A 21,976-nucleotide genomic window follows, 5' to 3' on the forward strand; every position below is an offset into this window, starting at 1 on the left:
AGTGGATCTTTTTAGTGTCCGTGGTAAAGGGATGGGCGTGGTGCAATAAATAGATGGAGCATTGAACAAGGAAGCCTTTACATTGACCTGGAGATCCGTCGTATTTCACTGGGACCGCCATACATGGGTGAGCAGCAGGTCGACTGGTCTGGCCAGACGAAGCAGCAGGAGCAGTGGTGACCTGATGGAGCAGGCGACACAACTCCTCGATGCGGTCCTCCTGTTGCTGTAAACGGTGGAGTAGCTCCGCTGGATCCATGCGTTAAGGTGAGGTATTCTGTAATGAATGGGGAAAGGGAGAGGGAGAGAGGCTGCTTCCAAACGCGGAGCAGGCGGTTTATAAGGGAGACGAACTCCCAGTAGGGCAAGGCGAAGGACGGTCGTACAGGCTAGGGTCAGAATCACGAGATATGAAACAATACAAAATCACTGGGCTAGAGACGAAGTCGAGGAGCAGATCAGGCGATGGTCAAAACACGAGAATCGATATCAGAACAGCACTAGGCAACAGCGAAAACAGAAGGCTCAGTAATGAATGACGGAGTGACAAACAATACCTCACAAAGGGCAGAGAGAACTGAACCAAACTAAATAGGGGCATAAACTACACACAGGTGGGGACACAGGTGCTCAGAATGAGGGTGATTGGGATCTAATGATTGGGGTGCGTTCGTGTGCCATGGAGCTAGGGGTGCGTTCATGAGAGGTGGAGCGCGGAAGCGGGGCTACGCCGGCGGAGGACGTCACAAGATCACAAGAGACTCTAAATAAGTTACTACAGATATTAACCAGTTTATTATACACAAACATGATAAGTAGTGCATAACCTTATTTTTCAAAATCTGAACAATATTATGTTCAGTTCAGCGCCTGGTAAGCGCCTGGGATGTTATGAGCGTTTAGGAGTTTTGAAAGCTGGCCCACTTTGGCTGGCTGGAGATAGATGGCAGAGGTACAGCATTATAATATGTTAGATCACAGTTGACTGATATATGACAGTAATCTGTCTGCTGGTAGCGTTTTACCGGTTTTGTGTATTATGTTGTGTTGGGTAGTATTGTAACTATAAGCATGCTCATCCTAATCATCTGTTCTTGATTTAGGTGTGGTGAACCTCAACAAGATGCCCTGGGCTGTAAGGAAGAGTGTTTTTTATAGACCCCAGAGATGGGGACAAGTCACACATGGTCAAGTCCAAGCAAGTCTCAAGTCTTAACCATCAAGTCTCGAGTCAAGTCTCAAGTCACAGTTCAGATAAATCAAGCAAGTCAAGTCAAGGGTTCACCCTAAGCAAGTCAAGTCGAGTCCTTATAGGTTTCAAGTCAAGTCAAGTCACAGTACTAAAGAGATGAACACACACACACTGTCCTCTGTTTCTGACGTGCGCTCGGTGCGAAGCTCGATTTCAAAATCAAATACCGTTCCGTCTCTGGTTAGAATCCTGCTGCGTCCATAGCAACGCGCTGTTTTTCATGGCAACGGTCTGTTATCAAGAAATATCACGCATTCTGCACTGGAATTCAGCCAATCCATGTAATAAGGGCTAATAATAACTACCTTATAAACTAATTATTGTGACTGAAAAACTGCCTAATATGTAATTACGCTGTAATTATTCTTGTCTGTATGAGTAAAAAAATTAAATTCTTCGAAATGTTTAGGTGCTAGTAATCACATCGGCGCCTCCATGTTAGCCTTTAATGCAGTAAAGTTAACTATTATGGTGTAAGCACAATGCTTTTTAGTTTCCAAGCGCAGTCCACTGAAGAATTCAATTTTGAGTACCGTGACGTCGCCCGGTATGGCGCAGCCGGGGCCCCACCCCGGAGCCAGGCCCGGGGTTGGGGCTCGAATGCGAGCGCCTGGTGGCCGGGCCTTCCCCCATGGGGCCCGGCCGGGCTCAGCCCGAACGGGTGACGTGGGGCCGCCCTCCCGTGGGCTCACCACCCACAGGAGGGACCATAAGGGGCCGGTGCAAAGAGGATCGGGCGGCAGTCGAAGGCAGGGGCCTAGACAACCCGATCTCTGGACACGGAAACTGGCTCTAGGGACGTGAAATGTCACCTCGCTGGCGGGGAAGGAGCCTGAGTTAGTGCGTGAGGTTGAGAGGTTCCGATTAGAGGTAGTCGGGATCACCTCTACGCACGGCTTGGGCTCTGGAACCACACTCCTTGAGAGAGGATGGACTCTTCACCACTCTGGAGTTGCCCATGGTGAGAGGCGGCGTGCTGGTGTGGGTTTGCTCATAGCTCCCCAGCTCTGCCGCCATGTGTTGGAGTTTACCCCGGTGAACGAGAGGGTCGTTTCCCTGCGCCTACGAGTCGGGGATAGGTCTCTCACTGTTGTTTGTGCCTACGGGCCGAACGGCAGTGCAGAGTACCCGACCTTCTTGGAGTCTCTGGGAGGGGTGCTGGAAAGTGCTCCGACTGGGGACTCTATTGTTCTACTGGGGGACTTCAACGCCCACGTGGGCAACGACAGTGACACCTGGAGGGGCGTGATTGGGAGGAACGGCCCCCCTGATCTGAACCCGAGTGGTGTTCAGTTATTGGACTTCTGTGCTAGTCACAGTTTCTCCATAACGAACACCATGTTCAAACATAAGGGTGTCCATCAGTGCACGTGGCACCAGGACACCCTAGGCCGCAGGTCGATGATCGACTTCGTTGTCGTCTCATCTGACCTGCGGCCGTATGTCTTGGACACTCGGGTGAAGAGAGGGGCGGAGCTGTCAACTGATCACCACCTGGTGGTGAGTTGGATCCGATGGCGGGGGAGGAAGCTGGACAGACTCGGCAGGCCCAAGCGTACTGTAAGGGTCTGCTGGGAACGTCTGGCCGAGTCTCCTGTCAGAGAGATCTTTAACTCCCACCTCCGGCAGAGCTTCGACTGGATCCCGAGGGAGGTTGGAGATATTGAGTCCGAGTGGACCATGTTCTCCACCGCCATTGTCGAAGTGGCCGCTCGGAGCTGTGGCCGTAAGGTCTCCGGTGCCTGTCGAGGCGGCAATCCCCGAACCCGGTGGTGGACACCGGAAGTAAGGGATGCCGTCAAGCTGAAGAAGGAGTCCTATCAGGCCTGGTTGGCTTGTGGGACTCCTGAGGCAGCTGACCGGTACCGACAGGCCAAGCGGGCTGCAGCCCGGGTGGTTGTGGAGGCAAAAACTCGGGCCTGGGAGGAGTTCGGTGAGGCCATGGAGAAGGACTTTCGGCTGGCCTCGAAGAGATTCTGGCAAACCATCCGGCGCCTCAGGAGAGGGAAACAGTGCCCTACCAACGCTGTTTACAGTAGAGGTGGGCAGCTGTTGACCTCAACTGAGGATGTCGTCGGGCGGTGGAAGTACTTCGAGGATCTCCTCAATCCCGCTGACATGTCTTCCATTGAGGAAGCAGAGGATGAGGGCTCAGAGGTGGACTCGTCCATCACCCGGGCTGAAGTCCCAGAGGTGGTCAAGAAACTCCTCGGTGGCAAGGCACCGGGGGTGGATGAGATCCGCCCTGAGTACCTCAAGTCTCTGGATGTTGTGGGGCTGTCTTGGTTGACACACCTGTGCAACATCGCGTGGCGGTCGGGGACAGTGCCTCTGGGATGGCAGACCGGGGTGGTGGTCCCTCTTTTTAAGAAGGGGGACCGGAGGGTGTGTTCCAACTACAGGGGGATCACACTTCTCAGCCTGCCCGGGAAAGTCTATGCCAGGGTTCTGGAGAGGAGAATACGGCCGATAGTAGAACCTCGGATTCAGGAGGAACAGTGTGGTTTTCGTCCGGGCCGTGGAACACTGGACCAGCTCTATACCCTCTACGGGGTGTTGGAGGGTTCATGGGAGTTTGCCCAACCAATCCACATGTGTTTTGTGGATTTGGAGAAGGCATTCGACTGTGTCCCTCGCGGCATCTTGTGGAGGGTGCTTGGGGAATATGGGGTCCTGGGTCCTTTGCTAAGGGCTGTCAGGTCCCTATACAACCGAAGCAGGAGCTTGGTCCGCATTGCCGGCAGTAAGTCAGACTTGTTCCCAGTGCATGTCACCGGTTCTGTTTGTAATTTTTATGGACAGAATTTCTAGGCGCAGCCAGGGGCCGGAGGGTGTCAGGTTTGGGGACCACACGATTTCGTCTCTGCTCTTTGCAGATGATGTTGTCGTGTTGGCCCCTTCTAACCAGGACCTTCAGCATGCACTGGGACGGTTTGCAGCCGAGTGTGAAGCGGTGGGGATGAAAATCAGTACCTCCAAATCCGAGGCCATGGTCCTCAGTCGGAAAAGGGTGGCTTGCCCACTTCAGGTTGGTGGAGAGAGCCTGCCTCAAGTGGAGGAGTTTAAGTATCTAGGGGTCTTGTTCACGAGTGAGGGAAGGATGGAACGGGAGATTGACAGACGGATCGGTGCAGCTTCTGCAGTAATGCAGTCGATGTATCGGTCTGTCGTGGTGAAGAAAGAGCTGAGCCGCAAGGCGAAGCTCTCGATTTACCGGTCAATCTACGTTCCTACTCTCACCTATGGTCATGAGCTTTGGGTCATGACCGAAAGGACCAGATCCCGGATACAGGCGGCCGAAATGAGTTTTCTCCGCAGGGTGGCTGGGCGATCCCTTAGAGATAGGGTGAGAAGCTCGGTCACCCGGGAGGAGCTCAGAGTAGAGCCACTGCTCCTCCACATCGAGAGGGGTCAGCTGAGGTGGCTTGGGCATCTTTTTCGGATGCCTCCGGAACGCCTTCCTGGGAAGGTGTTCCGGTCCCGTCCCATCGGGAGGAGACCCCGGGGAAGACCTAGGACACGCTGGAGGGACTATGTCTCCCGGCTGGCCTGGGAACGCCTCGGTGTCCCCCCGGAAGAGCTAGAGGAAGTGTCTGGGGAGAGGGAAGTCTGGGCATCCCTGCTTAGACTGCTGCCCCCGCGACCCGGCCCCGGATAAGCGGAAGAAGATGGATGGATGGATGGAGTCCACTAACACTTGAAAATGCGTACATTTAATACAGACATTATAGCCTACGTGTAATAATATACATGCCCGCTCATTTTAAGATGCCCATCAACATTAAAATTCAGGCTATGCCACTGTTATAGTCAAATTCCCTTACTGTCACGGCTTTGGGGTTGAAGGAGCAAGGAGGAACAGGAGAAGGCGTGGCGGAAGGAGATTTAATAAATTCCAACCGAACAATAAACAGAATGAGCTTTGACAAAGCGTTACACAGCTCTAACATTCCGTAGAGAACAATCACACACAAAGACAGGGGGAGCAGAGGGAACATATATACCGGGGGAAACAGCGATGATGAGGAACAGGTGCACTAAACGGGACACAGGTGAAATGGATGATGAGACGGTGGCGTCAGAAAGCCGGTGACGTCGACCGCTGGGGCCCGCCCGCTGCAGGGGGAGGTGAACCAGCAGAGGTCGCAGTTGTCACACTTACATCTATTTACCAGACGTATTCAGTAATGATAATGGTCACATTTCTAACAAGAAAAAAACAAACATAATATGCAACCAAGGCCAAATTATGACAAACCAAAGATTAATTCATTACATTAGTAACTTAATCGTTATAGATCTTAGTGAAACTGAATATAAAGAGATTACTTTCTTACCTTTCCTTGTGGTTCTTAAAATGACAAATGAAATTTGACGTTGTTGCATATTTTGCCTCTGGCAAATCTTTTTTTATTCACACGGTTCAGTTCAAAGTCCTTGTATCCAAACGATACTATTTGTGGAGCTTTACTAACGTTACTGTCTGCCATGTTTGGCGCGGTTTGAATTGTGCAGCGTTAAAGGCACATACGCTGATTAGTGCTGCTGATGTCACAACATATAAAATAATTTTATTGCTGTTTGTTTATTATAAGTTCAAGTCATTGTCGAGTCTTCCACTTCAAGTCAAGTTAAGTCTCAAGTAACTTGTTCTCAAGTCAAAGTCAAGTCATTTTCATACTTTAATCAAGCAAGTCACAAGTCCTGAAAATTGTGACTCGAGTCAGACTCGAGTCAAGTCATGTGACTCGAGTCCCCCACCTCTGATAGACCCTATGGGATTCTCCAATAACGGCAAGCGTGGGGTTCTCCAGGGACATTTTATGGACCCCTGATTTCTTGGACAGTGCCCAAAATGTCAATTTCAAGGCAGGAGAGTGGACTGTATTTGACTTTTTTGTTGTTTATGTGAGGGTCTCACGCCATTCCGGTTCCAACTCCTCCCCGTCAAGCTCCTCACCTACCACTGTTACGCTCCCACTCCCCGATACGCATGAACGCATCCAGCAATCCAGATCCAAATCACCAGAATACTAAACACCTGTGTCCAGTTTCCTTCCCTATATAACCTGTGCTCTGCCTCCATTCCAATGTGAGGTATTGTTCGTAGTGGACCTGCCAAGTCTTTGTAGAACTTGCGGTATTTGCCTTCTTGACTCCCAGTTGTTTTCTTCCTTCTCGTTCCCATCCTATCTCCTTATCCAGAAACCTGCGTCCTGACCTGTCTACCTGCCCCTTGGATTCTCCTCCCGCCTAACCCTGCCTGTATTGTTGCCCTCGCGGACTGATCACCCGGAATTACGACCTACCTGCCTGCCCCTGGATTCTCTTCTCGTCTGTCCCTGCCTGTACTGTTGCCTTCGCTGACTGATCACCCGGAATCCTGACCTGCCTGCCTGCTTTTGGTTTTCCCCTCCCTGTCAATTCCTGCCTGTGCCTTCGCCTTCGAGGACTGATCTCCTGGTTACTGAAACTACCTGCCCGTCTTTACTGTTCTTGCTCCTGCCTGGTCCACTGTGCAACAATAAATCGACAGATGCACTTCTGCAATTGGATCCACACCACTCCGGTCTCGGTGTTCATTACAATTTATTTATATAAGTTTTCTCACTGAGATAAAATCTCTTGTTAATAGTTAATACACATTAAAACATTTTAAGAGTTGATTTGGTGTTGAGCTTGAAAGCTTGGGAAATTGTTTGTCTGATCATTTTGGCGTATCTATGCAAATAATATAATCATTGTACAATGTACAGTACAGCAATGAACAATGTGGAACAAAAAATTGTTATGGCCTTTTAAGAGTTTTGAGTTAAGATGGTATAAACATGTGAAACAAAGTTGTTTTGGTGTCTAGCTCTAAACAACAGTGTTTGAGAGATACTGTTGGTAAGCTAATACTAGTAATTTACATGTAATATTCATAGTCCATAACATTACAGAATGTTTAGTTGGGATAGCCGTAACATAGGAATCAATTTGTTTTATGTCTATCTGAAGTGAATCTATAGATAATGTTAGTGGGACGAATAATACAATTTAGCTCCACTAATGTATTCTAAATCATATTGTTATAATCTAGATGTAGGTTTTTAATTGTATTATGTGTAAGTAGGACTGCACAATTTGGACAAAATATTGAATTATGATTTATTTCACAAATTACGGTTGATTTGAGATTTTTAAAACATGGGTGTGAACAGCGTAGATACTCACTTAAAAATGGAGATCATAGCCTACATAGAATAACAACGCAATTGTGTTTGGGACAATATATTGGTGCCACTCGTTAGCTTGAACTGTAAGACTTCACTAGCAGTTGCAGTGTTAACTCAAACATTGAAAAAAAAATTCCAGGTATTTAAGTTTATTATTATTATACCTTTATTTTTACAGGCAAGTCATTAAGAACACGTTCTTATTTACAATGGCGGCCTGACAAGTGGAATAACCACTTAGAGGAAAAGGGGAAGTAGAGTTAAAATGACAACAAACATTATAGATACTTACAAGTTAGCAATTACATAAATACAATTGCAAACTCAACACAGTAGACAACAGACCACTTTAACCAGGTAAGTGTATATAGAATAGATAAATAGCTCTACATAGAAGTATTTGCTCCAAAAAAAAAAAAAAATAACGTCTCATTCCTTCTCCCTATCTATTTGTGTATTATTATAGATTTTTCCTTTTTCTTTTCCCTTTCCTTCCCAATCCCTTTTTTTTATTATTTTTTATTTTTTTATTTTATCTCCTTTCCTTCCTTCTTTTCCCCCTTTCTCTTCTTTCCCCTTTCCTTTCTCCTTCCCCCCTTTTTTTCCCTCTTTTCCCTTCCTTCATCTTTCTTTTTCCTTTCCCCTTCCCTTTTTCCTTCCTATCCTTTCCTTTTCCTATTTTTATTTATGACTATGAAGAGAAGCAGCTGCATGTGTCCGTGTACAAGTGTGATATAACAGCTTTAAATGATGAGGTTGAAATTAGCTTATCAATTTTGAGAATTTTTTGGAGCGAATTCCAGTCCCGAGCGGCAGCAGATTGAAATGATATTAGACCAATAGCTGTTTTGGTTTTTGGAATTATTAATTGAAGATAAAGTGAAGACCGGGTATCATAAGTGGCAGGCTTAGGCTGCAGCAGGTGACCTAAGTAAGGTGGTGAGTGACCAAGAAGGGTCTTGTAAATGAACGTGAACCAGTGAATTGTACGGCGATTGTGAAGGGAGGACCATTTGACAGATGTGTAGAGAGCGCAGTGGTGTGTATTGTAAGGCGCATTTGTGGCAACAGATGCCCAGGTATTTATATGCAGTGACTTGTTCTAGAATAGCCCCATTACAGGTGGTGATGTTAAGTGCAGGAGGAGGCGTAGTACCCTTTCGGTAAAACCACATGATTTTTGTTTTAGAGGTATTGAGACTGAGATTGAGTTGTGTAAAGGATTGTTGAACTTGGTAAAAGCTTTCTTGCAGGGTAGCTTGAACAGCATCAGGGGAGGGGCCAGTGGCATAAAGAACAGTATCATCAGCGTATAGGTGAATGAAAGAATTGCCAGCCTTCGGTGGAATAGTATTAATATAAATTAAAAAAAGAGTTGGAGCAAGGATAGAACCTTGGGGCACACCCCTGATGATCGGGAGAGAGTGGGATACAAGGTTTTCGAGTCTTACACTTTGAACCCGGTGTGAGAGATAATTTGTGAACCAAACCAGTGAGTGATCAGTGACACCAATGCTGCTGAGTCTGTCAATGAGTATGTTGTGGTCCACAGAGTCAAAAGCTTTTGCAAGGTCAATGAATATAGCAGCGCAGTGTTGTTTAGTATCTAACGCAGAAGTCATTGAGTACTTTAGTGGTAGCTGTAACACACCCATACCCTGCTCGGAAGCCAGACTGTGCCCCGGATATGATATCGTAAGCATTTAGATAATTGATAAGTTGTTTGTTGACAAGTTTCTCCACAATTTTAGACACACAAGGCAGGATTGAAATTGGCCTGTAATTGTTTAGATCAACCTGATTACCGCCCTTATATAGTGGAAGCACAACCGCTTCTTTCCAAGCCAGTGGAATCTCTGATGTATGGATGGAGAGATTAATGAGTGATGTTAATGGATCCGCAATGACAGGGGCAGCAATTTTAATAAAAAAGGCGGCAAGATCATCCGACCCAACTGCTTTATTGGGATCCAGAGCGGTCAATTCTTTCAGGACTTCCTCCATCAAAACAGGCCGGATGGAAAAACTTTGTGGAGGTGTAGAAAGGCTGCAGGGATTAGAGGGTACATGAGCTGTAGCATTAGGGGTGGGAGCTTTGGGAACAAAGCCTGAATGTATAAAATGGTGATTGAATGCGTTAGCCATGGTGTTTTTATTGGTGACAACTATATCATCTACTTTCAGTGACAGTGGAATGGTTCGGGGTTTGTTCTCAAGTTTTTTAACCGTATTCCAAAAAGCTTTTGGATTTGCACCACAAAGTGTGAACTGTTCTTTAAAGAAGCCTGTTTTAGCCTCCCTCACCGCTTGTGTGGCCTTGTTCCTGATTTGCCTAAATAAAAGGGCGTCTTCAGCCGATTGTGACTTGCGAGCTTTAGTAATCTCCAAAAAACGTACAGAACCTGCAAGAAAATATTTTTAGGACGGACTTACGATGTGTGCCCATTGCCTTGCATGAAGTCAGTCAAAAGTCAGTCAAAAATCAGGAAAGGCTGTCCTATAAAAGTATATTTTAAGAAGGGATTTAAAGGAATTCCCAGACACAGCTGACCTGATGTCCTCAGGTAGGCTGTTCCTGAGCCTCGGGGCCCTGACTGCAAATGCTCTGTTTCCTTTAATTTTCAGTTGAGACTTTGGAACAGACAACAAACCTCTACCTGAGGACCTCAAGGTACGTGCCGGTGCATATGGGACTAATAGGCCAGAGACATAACATGGAGAGAGGCCATGAAGAGCCTTAAAAGTAATCAATAAAATGTTTAAGTCTATTTTAAAACAAACTGGGAGCCAGTGTAATGAAGCCAAAACAGGGGTTATGTGATCATGTTTCTTGGTTTCTGGAAAAAATTCTGGCAGCTGAGTTCTGTATAGTCTGGAGTCAATCAATAGATTTTTGAGTCTTTACAAGTAAAAAGGCTGTTGCAGTAGTTCAGGCGTAATGAGATAAATGCACGTAAAACGGTCTCAGTGTCCTTAAAAGTTAATGTTGATCGTATTTTTGATATATTGTGTTGAAGTCTAACACTTCCCCGAGTTGGTTTGTTGGAAAGGAGAATAAAACACCAGGAGTCAGGTCAATTACCGTACCGCATATTCCTTTATTACAGAAGCTTCCGGAGACAAGTGACGCCGCACAATGTCTAAGGATCAACAGTCAAAACATCATTTATATACTTCCACTACGCCCAAAAGATAGAGGCGTTAAGTTACAAAGCAAGTGTGCCATTGGCCCAATCCCAGTTCTATTCCTTATAGGATAACTGCAAGTATCCCCTTGCCCCCCTTGTGGTTTCTGTGTTGTCTGTCCGACTATGTGTGTGTGTCTCTGACCTGTGACCTGTTTCTCACAAGACAGACATACTAAATCTTTCTCTCCCCGGCAACCGCTTGAACAGGGTTTCCTATTCTCCTACTTGCTCCTTCAGTTTCAGCTCATATTACAAACAATTAATATTTTGTTTCATTGGTTACAACAGCTTACAACAGTTCACTAACTTATACAATCAATACATCTACATTGGTTACAACAGCTTACAACAGTTCACAAACTCATACAATCAATACATCTACAATTGTTAAGATGGTAAAAACATGATTGCACAAGTTTTGTGGTGTGCTGTTCGAAACTTAAATTACTATCAAACCAGATGCCAAGATTCTTTGCAACAGACTTGATAAGATCCACTAGGCTGTGTTGCCAACTTAGCAACTTTGTCGCTATATTTAGCGAGTATTCAGACCCCTCTAGTGAGTCCTTTTCAAAAAAGCAACTAGCGACAAATCTAACAAGTTTTTCTGGTGTTATTTGAGACTTTTGGTGACTCTGACGTGAAACCAGGTATCGTTCGTACTCTTCTCAACGAGCAGCAAGTGGTTCCGTGGGCCCTTCCCCCGTTCCAAAACACTCACAGGCGGCCCAGTCCTCAGATGTTCACCCCTCCACGTCCAAAGACTGCAAATGAATCACGCATGCAGGAAGCTGCCACTGGCTGATCCTACCCTGGCTTACATTCAGGGTGGGATGTAAATGTAAAATGTTCTTTGTCTAAAATAATTCGCTGCACTAAAATAAATCACTGCATTTGACTGACACAGCCTCAGTCACTGTCCAGGAATTGTGGCATAAAAAAAAAAAAAGATTAGAGAGAAGAAAATACATTTGTAATTCTAAACATATTTAGGGTGTTTTCTACCCACTTTTTGTCTCTCCCATGACATTATTCCTCTCTCCTACTGTGTCCATCACAATTACATGCACATGGCCAATTATGTAAATTAGGTGATGATGTCATTTAGCAACTTTTAGGGCAGCCAATTGCTACTTTCCTTACTGAGGAGTTGGCAACACTGCCACTAAGAAACCAGCAGATGGCAGTATTTATGTATAAGGTAATGGTTTTAACAAGCTAGTTTTAGCAAGAGGCAGATGTATGGGAAATTATGATACGGAAGCAAACAACGGTGGAATTGTCCAAATGTTACTAAGGTTACTCAAGTGACAACAGTTTGAAATTGCGAGGAGTGGGTCAGGAAAAAACTAAATGGAAGTATGACATTTAGCTAGCCGAGTTTTAGGCAGGGAGAGGCCCCAGACAGGGCCCAACAGGCAGGAAATCAATCCACCCACCAACCGCAAGCCCCCTGAATGAGGGCCGAGTATTGCCAGCAGTGTAGAGCCCAAATGCACAAGTGCGCAACAGAGAGACAACAACAAGCCAGTGACTCTTCCCCCGAAAGGCATTGGAGGGAGGGCATCCTAGTGGCGACGAGAGCCTACTGGTCACCTTCATGCCCCCGGGCCAGGCTACACCTAATTATAAACCGTGCTTTAGAGATGAGTTTTTAGTAGACACTTGAAAGTTTGCACTGAGTTTGCATTTCTAACCTTAATTGGCTGATCATCCAACAGTAGTGGAGCTCTATGAGAAAAAGCCCTGAAGACAGCTGTTTGTTTAGAAATTCTAGGTACAATTAAAAGGCCTGCATCTTGCGATCGTAGGTTACGTTTAGGTATGTATGGCTGGATCATTTCAGCAAGGTAAGTAGGAGCAAGTCCATGTATTGATTTATAGGTTAAGAGTAAAACCTTAAAATCAGCCCTAACCCTAACAGGCAGCCAGTGTAGGATTCTAGCAGCACTAATTGAAGTTTATTTATTAATTTGTCTGGATAACCAGAGAGAAGAGCATTGCAGTAATCTAGTCTAGAAGGAACGAAAGCATGGATTAATTTTTCTGCATCAGTTTTTGATAGAAATTTCTAATTTTTGCAATGTTTCGAAGATGAAAATAAGCAACTCTTGAGACATATTTTATATGTTCTTCAAAGGAGAGGTCCACATTTTCACACAAGCCAATTACATTTAGTTCATGATCAGAGATGAATTAATTCACTGCAACTGCCTTTGGAGCAAGGGATCTTACAATTAGGAGTCCCATTTTGAGATGCGAGGTGATACAGTCATTTTTATTTGTGACCGAGGTGGAGGAAAGCTTTATCCTAATAAGATTGCTATTATTAGCACTACCTTGTTTAACTTTTCTCAGCCTGGAAGGAGTCACCGTGGCAATAGGTAAAACTGTACTAACTACTCTAGCTATGCTATCGACAGACTCCACTATGCTTGCAGGCTGGCTAACAGCCTGTGGCCTGACCTGCACCCTATCTCATTGTGAGGCTATAGGAGTGAGACTCCTGTCAATGTTCCTTGATAAAAGAAGAGCACCACTCCAGCTAGGATGGAGTCCGTCGCTCCTCAGCAGACCAGGCCTGGCCCTATTTCTGGGAGAGTCCCAAAAAGAGAGGCAGTTATCTACAAACTCTACCTCCTGCGACGGGCAGAACTCCGTTTTCAGCCAGCGATTGATTTGCGTAAGTCTGCTGTAGAGCTTGCCTGCCGATCATTCCCTCCGAAGACGGCTCGGGCCTTGTCTCCGACTCCAGTGGGGAAAAAAAAAATCGCAGTTGGCTTTAGCAACGACTCAGGTTTAACTGGTCGACGGCATTTCTTTCCAGTGACCAAGAGAAAGTTCTTGCCCGGCTGCAGGAGCTGTGCTGGGGGGCTAACAACCCTATTGTTTCTTCCTGGTGGCACAGACGCAGTTTTTCTCATTACTACACTAACATAATCTTTGCCTGGCATTTGCGTCTGAAGCTGAGCCTCTAACTCTGCTATCTTTACCTGAAGACGATAGTTCTCCGTGTTGCAGCTGTAACAAATACAATGATAAGGCATAGCAATGATACTTAGGGTCGGGTGTTCAGGGGTGAATAATTCTGTTAATTATTTCCAAAAAGAGTCTCAGTGTAGAAAAGTTGGGTAAAAGGTCAAAAGATAAAAAATATTGTGTTGGTAACTCTTGAAGTTGAATTTGGCCAATTAGTTTATATATAGTAAATTTGAAAAGGTTTGGCAGGTAACCAGGTAGGTAACAGCAGGCAGCATACAGCACGTCAACAATCCTACAATGAACCACAGTCTGACAGTACTCTCCTTAGCACATGGTTGGATTCACCTGAACCATTGCAACGTTGAAAAAGTCCAGAAATATGTGATTTCAACTTCTTATCCATTCTGTAAGAACAGCAAGCAATAATGGTTGCCCCTGTAAAGTATGGACAAGGGCTAACCATGCCAATATTCTCGTGTGAATGACCCTACCAAGTTGACCCTGTTGAAATTGGTGAATATGAGTTAGAGTACTGTATGTTTGACGATTACTATTGACAAGAACCCTGTCCTGGGGTATCTACTGAAGAAGGAATAAGGTATGTTGTGTTATTAAGTGAATTCAAAATTACTCCAAAGGGGGGGTCGTTTTTGTTTTCTCTAAATTTCAGTATCTTTTCAGATGTGTTTTGTAGATTATGAGATCCACTGGGTGTGGAGCAAGCCGTTTCGGTTTTAGAGCTGTCATCTTCTCACCTGGATTCTATGTCATCCACTGTCATGGAATCTCAAGCATTCTCACGCCTTTCATGTTCCACACTCATGCAGAATTTGTGGTTTCCTTTGTGAATTAAAAATGAATGGGGGTTGACATTTATAGCAGTACACTATAATAACATGTTTGGGGAATGTTGTTATTTTCATGTTAGTTACGAAGGACTTGATTTTATACTTTCACTTATTAAGTATTACGTGACAGCTTCTTCACGTTTTAGTTAGAATTTTTCCATGATATGTTGATCTTTGTATAGACTTATTGTTCAAGTTTAGCTAAATTGTTGTTTGTGATCCTTTATGTCATTAGGTTTTTCCCATACCTGGGTTTTCAGTAGGATGACGGTTGGGGTTTTACTTTTTCCAATCCTTAGCAAATTGTAGGATTGGTTGTTTTACTTTTGGGTTAAGTAGGATATAATGAGGAAGGTTTGTTTTCATGCTTTATATTGTGTGTTGAGACTGGTCAGTCTCAAAGGGGGGAATGTGGAAGATTAATTAATTATGTTTTGTATTTATAAATTCCATATTAATGATGCATAAATATATTCTATTTGGCATTAATTAGGGTTTATTAAACATGTGTTAACTATGTAGGTTTATGTATAGGTTAAACATACTGGATACTTCGCCTTGGAATTGGGAAAACATGTGGTTAGGACATAATGGGGACTCTTGCCAGCTATACCGTGTTGTTTATATGGCCCCAGGCCCATATATGGTTGTTATTTAGCTTATGTCGTAGAACTTGCAGCATTAAGATGAGAACGAGTTGTTGGAAGAAAATATAAGGGGGGCCACAAAATGTGTCTTTTTCATACCTAGGAATGTGTGTACTTAGTCTGTGTATTACCTACAAGCTTGTATTAAACTATTCAAATTAAAGTATTGGTTTCCTGGAGGACTTTCTGAAATTAATATAAAGTGGACTCAACCCTCAAACCTGAGAAGTGGAAAATAATTATCTGCAACAACAGACTTACAAATTGGGTTGGGATCTCAGGGATTGCATTAGATTGGTTCAAGTTGTGTATGTCAAATAGTAGTACAGTGTCCATTAACAATTATGTCTTCCTCTGTGCCTGTCACATGTGGTGTTCTGGAGGGTTCCAACCTGTTTTCTCTGTATATGCTTCCATTAGGTATTATAACCCCCCCCCCCCCGTCTCAGTTCCAAGGTGTTACGCTGCTATATTATTGTGCTGGGGGATATGAGGGATGTACTACTAACTTTTCTCAGTTTCCTCCAGTTTTACATTTTAGAAGGAGATGAGGTCCTGGTCCACACCTGCGGATTACCTGGTTTGGGGGGCCCGTTGCTGTCCCTGTCCTTGTCCCACCTGGTCATACTGATCTAGTCTAAAATCAAATAGACTCTGGATTTAGCCCAGAGAAATTTATTTATTATTCCAATTGGACTCTTAATATCTCACCCAGCACAGCCAGAAGAGGACTGGTCACCCCTCTGAGCCTGGGTCCTCTCTAGGTTTCTTCCTAAAATTCGACCTTAGGGAGTTTTTCCTAGCCACTGAAATTCAACACTACTGTTGTTTGCTCCTTGGGGTTTAAGGCCGGGTGTCTCTGTAAAGCACTTTGTGACAACTGCTGTTGTAAAAAGGGCTTTACAAATAAATTTGATTGATTGATTGATTGATAATTCGGCTGCATTACATTTATTTTTGTTGTTATGCCGATGATACACAGTTGTATTTGTCTGTTAAGCCAAATGACTTGAGCAAGTTGTGTGTTTTGCATAATTGCCTGGAAGACGATATAAACTAGATATCCAAAAATGTTCTTCTGTTTAACACTGATAAAGCCAAAGTTTTATTAGACTTTTTATTATTGGCCCCACATCTATGGCTCTTGGATTTTTCTTTGATCCAGACTTACAATTTAAATATAACACCAAAATAAACTGGTCATGCTTTTACAAACATAGAAACATTGCCAAAATAAGATTGGTTTTATCTTTAGAGGACACTGAGAAAATTGTACATGTTCTCATTTCATCTCGCCTAGACTACTGTAATGCTTTGTTTGCATGCCTCAACAATAAGTTGTACAGAATTCATCTACAAGAACTAAATCAAGGTCTCATATAACCCCTGGCTTTACATTGGTTACCGGTGAATTTCAGAGTAGATTTTAAAATTCTACTCATCACATTTAAGGCATTACATGCTATGCACTGTTAGGCCTCTCAGATTAGCTGAAAAATTACGTCTGGCTGTCCCGGAGTCTAGACTAAAATCTAAGGGAAACTGGGCCTTTGCAATACCCCTACAGGCTCTGTAACAGCCTACCACAGAATGTCACAAATATTTTATCATTGTAATATTTTGTATATTTTGTATATTTTAAAATTAATATATATTTTTATTTTTATGTATTTCTTTTTATATTGTGTGTGAAGCACATTCTGTAACTGTACAAAAAAGTTATATACAAATAAAGTTACTATTATTATTAGTTATAAAAAAAAGCATCCCAGACAGGATGCGTCTTTCAGAAGTAAAGATGGGGAGGGGTTCACCACTTTGAGAAAGACTGCACAGGCAAATAGTGCAAACATTTCAGAATAAAGTTTCTCAACTTGAAATTGCAAAGAATTTGGGGATCTCATGATCTATGTTACATGATATCATTAAAAGATTCAGAGAATCTGGAGAAATCTCTGTACACAGCATTACGGCACAGCATTAAAAACACATACGATTCGGTAGTGGAAATCACTGCATGAGCTGAGGAACACTCCCGAAAACTATTGTGTTTGAACACAGTTTGTCACTGCATCCACAAATGCAAGTTAAAACTCTACTATGCAAAGAAAAAACAGATATAAACAAGATCCAGAAATGCTGCCACATTCTCTGGGCCCGAGCTCATTAAAGATAGACTGAGGCAAAGTGGAAAACTGTCCTGTGGTCTGACAAATCAATTGAAATAAATGTTGGTAATCATGGATGCTGCGTCCTCCGAGATAAGAAGGAAACAGACCATCCGGCCTGTTATCAGTGCACAGTTCAAAAGTCAACATCTTTTGATCAACATGATGGTATGGGGGTGCATTTCTGCACATGGCATGTGTGACTTGCAGCTGTCAAAGCACCATTAATGCTGAACAATATATACAGGTTTTGGAACAATATATGCTGCCATCCAGATCTTTTTTCAGGGAAGGCCTTGCTTATTTCAGCAGGACAATGCCAAACCACATTCTGCACATATCACAACAGCATGGCTCTGTAGTAAAAGAATCTGGGTGCCTGCATGCAGCCCAGGCCCGTCACCCATTGCAAACATTTAGAGCAGAAATTAGAGCATTAGAGAAGACATCTGATTAATTCAGCTGCAACAGGTAGCAGTCCTGCACTTGTCACATTAGGATGTGCTATATGTTAGGATGACTTTTATGGGAAATAAAAGTCCTCAAAAAATATCCTTGGATCTGTTTACTTGTTCTGTTTATGTCCAAGTTGGTGTTGAGTTTCCATTTAAATGCTCACCCTTTTACCCCATGGATGTCGACCACACTTTAATAGGCCATTTCACAGGGGTACATTTTCCTTTCTTCACAGAGTCAGCTGATGCCCCTTTTTATATTTTGAACTATAGTTAGTGTGTGTGTGAACATGTGTAAGTGGGTGTTCACTATCCCCCCAACTGGCATGTGTGTCAGCCCAGTGGTGTTTACTGGGATGAGCATTTGGTAGGGTTATCGTTAGAGCACGGCAGCTGTTGGCACTCTGTGCCCTCCCTGACAGCACGCAAGTCACTACTCCACACACCCTCTATAGATCCCTAAAGACCTTTCCAAGTTCAGGCACAGCGGTACATTTACAATCACATATAAGGCTTAATGTGAAGAAACAGTAGAAGCTACCATTGATAGCTACTGTTTCCATTACAGGCCCTGTACCGAGTCATTTTTTGCTCTTCAACATGTTATAATGTGTGATCACACACGCAGTGAGTTGGTGGCCTCTCAAACACACAGGTTATTACAACATTTTTAAGATGTTTATGATTCATGGTAAAGTGTTTGTTATTAGTAAGTTGTAGTCTCTTGTCCTAAATAAGAGTTAGATCACCTCCTCATGGATCCTAAAACAGCCATCAGAAGTAGTGGTCTCCCGCCACAGCATGCAACCATTAATAACCACTTAACAAGGAGAATGAGAGGGAGCTAGAAAGAGAGGGGATGAGAAAGATGGCAATAAGCAAGAGTATGAGGGTTTGAGTATGTGATCAAATGTGAGAAATGAGCTGTGACCCTGAAGCATTAAGATTCCATTCCAAATCGCACCCTATTCCCTATATAGTGCACTACTTTTGACTTGGAACCTTACATTTCTGGATCAGGGCTCATAAGACACTGGTCAAACGTACAGTAGTGAACTACGTAGGAAATAGAGTGCCATTTGGCAGACACTTGGATTACATTCCTGGGTTTAGCTACAGGGATAGTGTGTCACATTCTATCACAATTTGGACTGAGAACAAATTTGTTCAGTCAGATTATGGTCACCTTGGTATCAAAAAAAAAAAGCTCAAAAGTAGTCAACCTTACCAGAAAGAAAAGCACAGTCTGCAGAAATAATAAAGAGGCTGTGTTCCTCTGCACATTGCTGATGCCTAATAACTAAAATACAATATGTTCTAAGATCTATGAACTCATTACATTATATTTCATAACAATCTGTCAGTCAGTGACACAGGTGATGACTTGGCGTCAAAACCATTTGTTGATGCATGTATGCAAGGGAAAGCGTGGACATAATTAGTGTTGGTACCCACTCAGCTAAACTCCAATATTCCAATATTTGTCTTTAGGAAATGCTCTCTGCCAAGATTTGACTTATTACCTAAAACACATACACACTGTATATAAGATGCTAACACTCTAGCATCTGCCCTACCATAAGTAATTAGCCCTGTCATACCATCAGCATCACTCTATGATTGACAGATGGCAGGGGGACAGTGTTTTTCAGAAACTGAGAATATTGTTAACGTAGGGTAACCTTTGCTAGCCCAACCCTATAGTGAGTCTTGGGGAGTAGAGTTAGGTGGGAAAGTTGGGGGAAGGGTGTACAAGGACATGGTGGCAGTTGTCAGATCCTCCCATACCACTTGGAAGAAAAGTGATACCGCAGCTGACAGCTGACACTCTGAGGGTTAATTTAGAGAAAAAACATTCTTACATACTCTCTCAGGCAATGAATGTGGTAGGACATATATGAGGGTCCGTGAGTTTCCATCTCTCTTTTGCCCTCTTTCTCTAGCCCCTGACTTAACATTTGTGTCATTTAATAGACACTGTTATCCAGAGCTCCTTACAGTAGTGATTAGGGTTAAGTGTTAAAAACCAAAAATGTGTTGCATTTGCACACTCTGGGCAACACCAATTAATCTGAACTAAAACAGTTGCATGTCTGAATTGGTTAATCTTCTTACTGCGGAAAAATGTAAGCATTTTAGACTGTTAACCACATTTACGCCCACTACATCACATAGTTGGCAGTTTGGACATGATTGAGAACTGGCTATCATGGCATCTAGATATGGCAAGCCGTTTGAACATTTATTCACATTTTTAAACTAGTTGCAATTCAGGCTAAACAAATTAAAAATGTAAATCTTGATCATATTCTTGATATCAACAACTCCCATTCTTGATATCAAAAATGCAACTTGAACTAATTATTATGTTAATGAGTGGGCTGTAAACTGGGGTGGGATCATGGTGTCTGGCCTTTTTGACTTTCCAAAGTAAAAAAGAGGTCCAGCATTCCAGTCTTATTCCAACTTAAGAGGGTGGAATAAGCCTTCAGAAAACAAAAGCTGAAAGCGCCTCATTCAAGGACAAATAATATGTTTGCCATTCCTCCTAGGGATGTCGCGATATGCCAGTATTGACGATAACTCGTAGCCCGAACGAGCGACGTAGGGCCACCTTCCCGTGGGCTCACCACCCACGGGAGGGACCATAAGGGGCCGGTGTGGAGAGGATCGGGCGGTAGTCGAAGGCGGGGGCCTAGACAGCCCGATCCCTGGACACGGAAACTAGCTCTAGGGACGTGGAATGTCACCTCGCTGGCGGGGGAAGGAGCCTGAGATCATGCGTGAGGTTGAGAGGTTCTGACTAGAGGTAGTCGGGATCACCTCTACGCACGGCTTGGGCTCTGGAACCACACTCCTTGAGAGAGGATGGACTCTTCACCACTCTGGAGTTGCCCATGGTAAGAGGCGGTGGGCTGGTGTGGGTTTGCTTATAGCTCCCCAGCTCTGCCGCCATGTGCTGGATTTTACCCCGGTGAACGTGAGGGTCGTTTCCCTGCGCCTACGGGTCGGGGATAGGTCTCTCACTGTTGTTTGTGCCTACGGGCCGAATGGCAGTGCAGAGTACCTGACCTTCTTGGAGTCTCTGGGAGGGGTGCTGGAAAGTGCTCCGACTGGGGACTCTATCGTTCTACTGGGGGACTTCAACGCCCACGTGGGCAACGACAGTGACGACCTAGGACCGGGGAAGACCTAGGACACGCTGGAGGGACTATGTCTCCCGGCTGGCCTGGGAACGCCTCAGTGTCCCCCCCGGACACTTCCTCTAGCTCTTCCGGGGGGGACACCGAGGCATTCCCAGGCCAGCCGGGAGACATAGTCCCTCCAGCGTGTCCTAGGTCTTCCCCGGGGTCTCCTCCTGGTGGGACGGGCCTGGAACACCTTCTCAGGAAGGCGTTCAAGATGCATCTGGAACAGATGCCCAAGCCACCTCAGCTGACACCTCTCGATTTAACATTGACATAAAAAAATTAAGTTAATGTTAATAATACACATATGATAATATTGTATTCACTCAGTGAAAATGACATATTTTCCAATCAACTCGCCCGACTATAAACCCAGTGAGAGATCTGCAAACACGTCCCATTAATTTCTTTATTTTATTGTTTTTATCGCAGGAACATGACATACAGTCATGGAAACATGTAGCCAATAAATGAGAACAAATAAAAAGTAAAATAAGAACTCCAAACATTTAGCAAAAAAATGTATAACTATAATAACATTTAAATGAGAAACAGAAATTAATAGAGATGACAGTTTGTGTGTAATTTAAGGGAATACATAAAAAGGAAAACTCATGCATAAAGGTCATAAATCTGTTTTTCTTATGTAGAAATGTACATTTGTGTATGTGAAATTTACCCATTGAAATCATTACATTTAAAAATAAATCCAGAGATGTATTACTGCTTTCAAAGTAATAAAAGACATCTTTACATTTTGTGATGAACTTGTGTACTGAATTACTATATAAATAATAATTAAAGCCTTCCTAGAATGTATTAGTTAAGTTACATTCATAGTATTAGTGAATAATTGACTCTGGTTCTTTCATACAAAAGGTGCAATCTTTGGTGTCATCCTTAAATTTTGAAATATATCCAGCTCCACTGGAGAGACCACTTCTATGTATGGCAGCCATTAAATTCCAACATAGGTACACCTCATTTTACTTAATGAGGTACTGATTAGGTAATTACCTGAACCAAATCT

This window comes from Esox lucius, chromosome 14 (assembly GCF_011004845.1).
Source record: "Esox lucius isolate fEsoLuc1 chromosome 14, fEsoLuc1.pri, whole genome shotgun sequence".
Taxonomy (NCBI): Eukaryota; Metazoa; Chordata; class Actinopteri; order Esociformes; family Esocidae; genus Esox; species Esox lucius.